We start from the raw sequence: 6,639 nt of genomic DNA, 5'->3' as shown, positions 1-6,639 counted from the left end.
GGTAGCGTGGCCGAGCGGTCTAAGGCGCTGGTTTAAGGCACCAGTCTCTTCGGGGGCGTGGGTTCGAATCCCACCGCTGCCACAACTTTTTTCTTATTGTATACGTAGGTGAAGTTGTTACTTCCTTATTTTTAATCATAAAAAAATATATATAGATGAGCGAAATTCAAAAATGTTCCACAGAACACGACATGGGTGCAACATGCTCGTACTTACTAAACTTGATATTCGAATACAAAGTTCTTATTAAAAAAATAAAACGTATTTCTGAAAGCTCTTCAATAATAATAATATAAAATTTTTACATTTAAATTTTGTGACATTTTAAAGTGTTTATGACAATTAGACAAAAAATAGGATCTTATATCCCTGCGCCACCACATCCACGGCTAGTGTCTCTGCTCTAATCCAATATATTAATTCTTACACATAATTATGTTTTGATAATTTTTCAGGTTTCTATAACGTTATGGTTTTTTCCTGTGTCTATTTGGACTCCTAGGACTTGGATCAATTTCAGAAATACTCGTATATGCAACACATAAAACACATCAATTGCAACGGAGACATCTAGTATCAACCTTGCGAATGAAAATAACGTGAAGAATGCGGGAAACGGAATGCGAGCTCCTCGCTTGGCCCGCCTAATATCGGGCGAACAGAAGCATCAAGAGATGTAAGAATTCCGCTCTCTGCTTATAGTCACTCCCTATTCAAAAGTTATTTCAAATAAAGTTACATTCGTTTGTATTTTGTATGTGGTAGCGAGTGGAATGAAGTTTTAGTAACATAATCTCTCGTTAGAAAGAGCGTTCGTTCTGGAAATAATTTGAAAACGTGCCAAATTCAATAAACAATTTATTGCGCGCCAAGCGGGCATAAAATCGATTGATGTGAACCTATCGGAAATATTGGCGGCTTAACGGTTACCTCTACCTCCTCATATTCTCCTGGTGCTCCAAATCAGATGTTATTTAGCCTCTGATCGGTCATCGGCCATTGATCCGATTGGAAATTGAATTTCTCAACAGAATCCACCCGTCGTCTCTCTTGGAAATGCGCACGCTGCTACACTTTATTTATTGATAACATAAAACAGTAATTTACATTATTATTATTATTATTATTACTATTGCGGATAAAAAATTAAATCCACTAATGGCACTTTGGACAAGAAAATATTTTTTATTCACAAATCTTCCAATCTGGATTTGGATGAATGAGGATTTTAATTGGATTCCCTGCTCCAGTTTTTGCGGTTTCGAACGCTTTGACCGTTTCTTCCATTTTAAAATGATGCGTAATTATAGGTTTTACATTTGCTTTTCCACTTTGCACCATTTCTATCGCTTGTGGATAGCTGTAACAAGGATTTCCGATAAATTAATGTGTTTAATTTATTTCAGGACATTTCTCGTGCTATTTCAATCGCCACACCGGCAACGTCGGAACTGCTTTTAAGGTGAAAATTTTCACAAATATTTGATTTCTTTATAACAGAAGAATCTGTTACTCCGCCGTAATTTCACACAGAAAAAAAAAAACATTATGAAGTCATAAAATAACTTTTGAAATAGCACAACGTATATGTGAAGGATTAAATTAAAGAATCAAGAAAGAGATATGTGAAAAATAAATGTGATCGTTTTTAAGAATGAAATTTGTGTTCTACATTTTTTTTAAATTACCTATGAACATTTTTTATCAAAAAATATGGAATAATTAGTATACAAAGTGAATACAAAGTATGGAACCAAGCGCGTTCTCTTTGATCATTTGCCTTCAAAAAATACTTTAAAACTGTTTTTTGATAATGAAATTTTGTTTTGTTTTTGAGCGAATTTTTTGTCAAAATAGTACAGTTGGAGACAAAATACAAAATGGTCGTCACTTTTCTGACACTTTAATGTAATTCAAGCTTTAACGTTAAAATGACTGACAATTTGAAATTAATGACAGCTATTATATTTTCCTATCAAAAATATGTACATACAACTTGTCAACTATGATTGCCAGTAGCTAAAAATAAGGTTAAGAGTCGTAAAGCATGCTTTACAATTTAATGTCACTCAAGTCACATTGACGACCAAAGTATTTTGTCTCCAACTGTAACATATGAATTTTCTTTGATAAAAACTGAATAAAATGTAGATAGTTGTAAAGTTGTAATAGTAAGGATTATAGCCTTGTAAAAAAATGTTTTATACAGGGTGCGCCAGAACTCGCGCCCCATATAAGGTAAAATACCAGGAACATGGAAAAAATGTTAAAAAAAATTTATCTATAAAAATTTCGAAGTTATGACGGGTTAAAGCTTGCACTTTGGCTCTATTTATTTCTGTTGGAAAAATAATTTTCCAAGTTTTTTTTGCTATAGGCTATTAAAAGAAAAAACAAGGAAGCTGTATCCTAAATTGTAACTCTGTTCAATGTTATTTGTGGCTTTTATTGGCAAAATTTTTGTCCCTTTACTAAATAATTGTAAAAAAACATATACAAGATCATCAGCATCATTAAATAGATATAAGAAAATGTCAAATGTCAAAAAATAAATGTCAAAATTTTTTGACAGATTTTTTTCATGTTGCTGGTATCTTACCTTACTTGAAAATTTTCTCTGCGCGCGTTCTGGCGCACCTGTATAGTGGGTCACTAAAATTATAAATTTATAAAAACAAAAGAAAAATGTTATTATTGATAAAACGTCACATTTTTATAGTAGGTACTTCATCAACTAGTTTTTTTTTAAATAAACAGTTTAAGCAAAAAACGTTTGGTTTCATACTTTTTGTTTATCCTGTATAATAGTAAGTCTACGAGGGTTGCCCTTTACATTTCAAGAATAAAGAACAAAAAAAACTTGCCATCGTATATGGCTTTATTAATTTTCAAAATATTAAAGGTTATGCGTTTTTTATTCGAAATTGATTAGTCTATCGATTTAAGCAATAAAAAATTAGTGTTAAGTGAAAAAGGAAAAACATAGAAAATGTGACCTGCAACTGCAGCAACCGAAAATTTAGTAGATGTGTCTAGCTTTCGTGATTACCAGTTCAAAATGTATGTTTTTGAAAGTAAATGTTTCAAAGTTTATAATTTTTGGTCAAATGGTTCCAAAGTTATTACAAAAAAAAAAAACAAATTTCCATACCCATATTCCGAGGGCAGTAAAATTCTTATCAGTAGAGATAGGACACGAGTTATTATTTAAATTAACATTATTTTATAGGTCATTTTTAAGGCTCAAATATTGCTTCATATTTATGAACTACCCTATACAGGGTATCGCAGCGAGTTGAAAAAGTCCACTAGTGACCTTTAAATGATAAAATTGTATAGGACATTGATAGATACTAATCTAGTCCATCACCTAAAATTATTTTCAACCATACAGTATGGTCCAAAAATAAGTTACGATACAAACTTGTGTTTTTTTAAATAGAACACCGTATGTTTCTTTGCATTTTTTGATGTAGCCTTTTAAAACACTGTTTTTACGCTAAACTTTTATTAGTCGAGTTCGCTTAGTTTTAGAAATAAGACGTTTTTTTGAAGAAAACATGCACTTTTTAAAAATGTTTTACACAAATACTAAGAAGCTAAAACAATTTTTTTCTTACTTCTGCAAAAAAGAAAGTACAGGATTTAAAGCTGTAACAATTTTTTAGTGTTTTGTATTTGTAAAGATTAAAAAATTAAAAAGTTTGTTAAAAGTTAAATAACTCAAAAAATTTAAATGGAACACCCTATTTTTTATTTTTGAATCTAATAGGTTGATAAATTGTCTATCTAAAAAATCAACTTTTAATGTATAGATTTGATAAATAAAAAGATATTTAACATTCAATGTTAATTGTAGCAACAATGCCTACCAATATCTAAGCATTGTTGATAATATGGCAACCATAGTAATTCCACCACGGATCATTTATCCGTTGATTTATCCAGAGATTGTAAAAGTCGTTATAAATACTAAAATTCAAATTATTTTATTGTAAAAATAAAGAATAATGGATTCACTTTAACACAAATATGATTATTAAGTGATATTTCTTCCATCTCTTGTGCAACTGTGCACTTTTTGGTTACTGAAATAATAGTATTTTTTTTTTAATTGTTAACGTTAAATATCTTTTTAGTTATTGATTATAAACACCTAAAAGTAAATAATTTTAGAAAGACAATTTAATAATCTTTTGAACGCAAAAACAATAAATAGGGTGTTCCATTTATTTTTTTTTAATTTATCATTTAAAGGTCACTAATGGACTTTTTCAACTCGCTGGAACACTCTGTATGTATAAATAGTAAGTAGTAATGCAAAATCATAATTAAAAAAATCTTATCTTTGGTCACTGATCAGTTATCACCATTTAAAAAATAAACTGCAGGATTCAAAAACAAACAAATTTTAAAAATTTTGTTCTTCAAAGTAAACACACTTTTTCTAAATCTGTATTTTAACGTTTTATTCGTTAAAAGCAAAAAAAGAACAGAATGTCTATTAGCTAAAAATGTAAACGACTGATTGGAAACTAGTCCTTATTTTGAAAAATTATTAAGTTTTATAGGAAGAATTTGAAAAATAAAAATGCTTCTTACTCATTATTGTAGCGAAAAATTCCTCTAATATCAACTTCCCGAAATAAGGGGAAAATAGGTAGATTTAAATCAAATTTCCCCAAGCCTACAAAAACTACAACACCTCCGGTTTTAGTAACCTAAATTATAAATATTATTGAAAAATGTTATTAGATTCTAATATGAAAAAAGTACTTGAAGAGAAGCTCTAATACTCTCTTCTTCTCCAGTACATTCGATCGTAATATTGGGTTCCCCTCCTAGTAAACATTTAATTTCCTTCACCAGTTGTTCTTCTGGCATTTCTCTTTCAACTTTAAAAACGCAATCAGCTCCAAGTTCTTTCGCCTTATTTAAACGATGTTCAACTAAATCTTCAGAAAAATATTCCTCCATTGGAATTGGAAAAAGCAGATAAATCACCTGTTATAATAACCGTGGATGCGCCGCGCCATAAGCTTTTGCTGCAAGCAGAGAAGTGAGTCCAATAGGACCTGCTCCCATCACTAAAACCACATCCCCTAAACGAACATTAGCGCGTTTACAAGAATGTACAGCAACAGATAAAGGTTCCATCAAAACACCCTCATCAAGACTCAAATGCTCGGGTAATCTACAATACTAATGTCTCAAAAAATTAATGTAGCTTGTTTCGATACTTAAAACAAAAATCTGCGTCGTGGGCAAAAAATCTTGCCAAGTTTCCATCAATGGGAGGAGTTGCACAAAATGCCATGTCGGGACAAAGGTGGTATTTGCCGTCTTTACAATATGAACAAACTCGACAACCCACTCCCGGTTCGATTGCGACTCGATCACCTTAACGGTAAATAACATTTCGAAAAAGAATTTTTTAAATATTTCACCTGGTTTAAGGTTTTTGACTTTTTTCCCTATTTCCAGTACGGTTCCAGAAGCTTCGTGTCCTATAGGAGAAAAATTGTTACAGTTCAAGTCAAGTCAAGTTTAGAAATGTATACCCATAACCATTGGTTTTTGCACAACAAAAGGACCAATTCGGCCTTCCACGAGATAATGGACATCTGATCCACAGATTCCTACTGTTTCCATTTGAAGGAGTACCTCTGAAACGCAAACAAAATTCCCAAAATTTACCAATTGGTGTTTTACATACGGTTATCTGTTATAATGGGCATCGGTATATTTTCCTAAAACATCTATTAAGCAAGTTTCATTAAAATGTTGACGCACCAAACGTAAATCTCCAATGCCGTGCAGGACAGCAGCTAAGTTATCCGTCGGATTTCTAGATTTGCTACAAGAACTAAATCAACTATTGAGATAGACAATTGGTTTTGCTCTAGTATTCACCTAGTCGTTGCAAAAATTCGCAAACTCATTTTTGGAAAAAGTTTTGCACATGGTCGAAACATTTTCTAGCAGTAATGTTCTTATCTTATAGTATTAATTTGTACGCATATTTTGTTCTAAAGTCAAAACTGACAACATTAAAAGTCAGGCATGAGTCAGGTGAAATATGTCGTTAGTAACAAAAACAATAGTAAAATTAAAAATTAGTTATTTACATTATGCGTGCGGTAAGTATAATTTACAGAGTAAAACGCAAATACCTAACGCACAAATAATGTACAAAACTTTTTGGCCGAAGACCGTTCTTTGTCGATTAGAATCTTGCCGAAAAAGAATAAATTGTGTTTATTTTGTTAATGAACTTTTTCTAATTTGCGTTTATAATACGTTTATTAACGTCTCTCAGTAGGAGTCGTTTATGGCTATCTATAAAAGCACACTGTACATTAATGAATTTAGGGTTACTGAGTTCTTAGCTTCTGACTTGTCAGGTAACAAATTTTGCGTTGTTGCTTCGGCAATTTCGGGCGGAGTGCAAACTAAATTCTGTTGGCTCATATTTTATTTATTATTATTATTATTATTTTGTAACACTAATAACTAATAATTTGTAATTTTTATTTTTAATGACAGACTGTAGAAATGATTCAAAAAATCAGATGGGCGCCGAGTGTAACCAACCGATATATGAACTAACACAAAATTCTCTAGACAACAAAAATATAT

General features: G+C 31.2%; 1 non-coding gene and 1 pseudogene across 1 annotated transcript; one reads left to right on the top strand and one right to left on the bottom strand.

The window, feature by feature from the left end:
* On the top strand, positions 1-82 carry Trnal-aag. The gene has a single exon. It is a non-coding gene; the product is annotated as a tRNA-Leu (tRNA).
* Positions 83-1,088: 1,006 nt separating this feature from the next.
* On the bottom strand, positions 1,089-6,055 carry LOC123007452 (annotated as a pseudogene).
* Between the last annotated feature and the right edge of the window lie 584 nt (positions 6,056-6,639).

The sequence above is a fragment of the Tribolium madens genome, unplaced genomic scaffold, assembly GCF_015345945.1.
Source record: "Tribolium madens isolate multiple individuals breed KSU strain unplaced genomic scaffold, Tmad_KSU_1.1 Scaffold_3;HRSCAF=73;Tcas5.2_LG2, whole genome shotgun sequence".
NCBI lineage: Eukaryota > Metazoa > Arthropoda > Insecta > Coleoptera > Tenebrionidae > Tribolium > Tribolium madens.
This window is presented reverse-complemented; position numbering and strand designations above follow the sequence as displayed.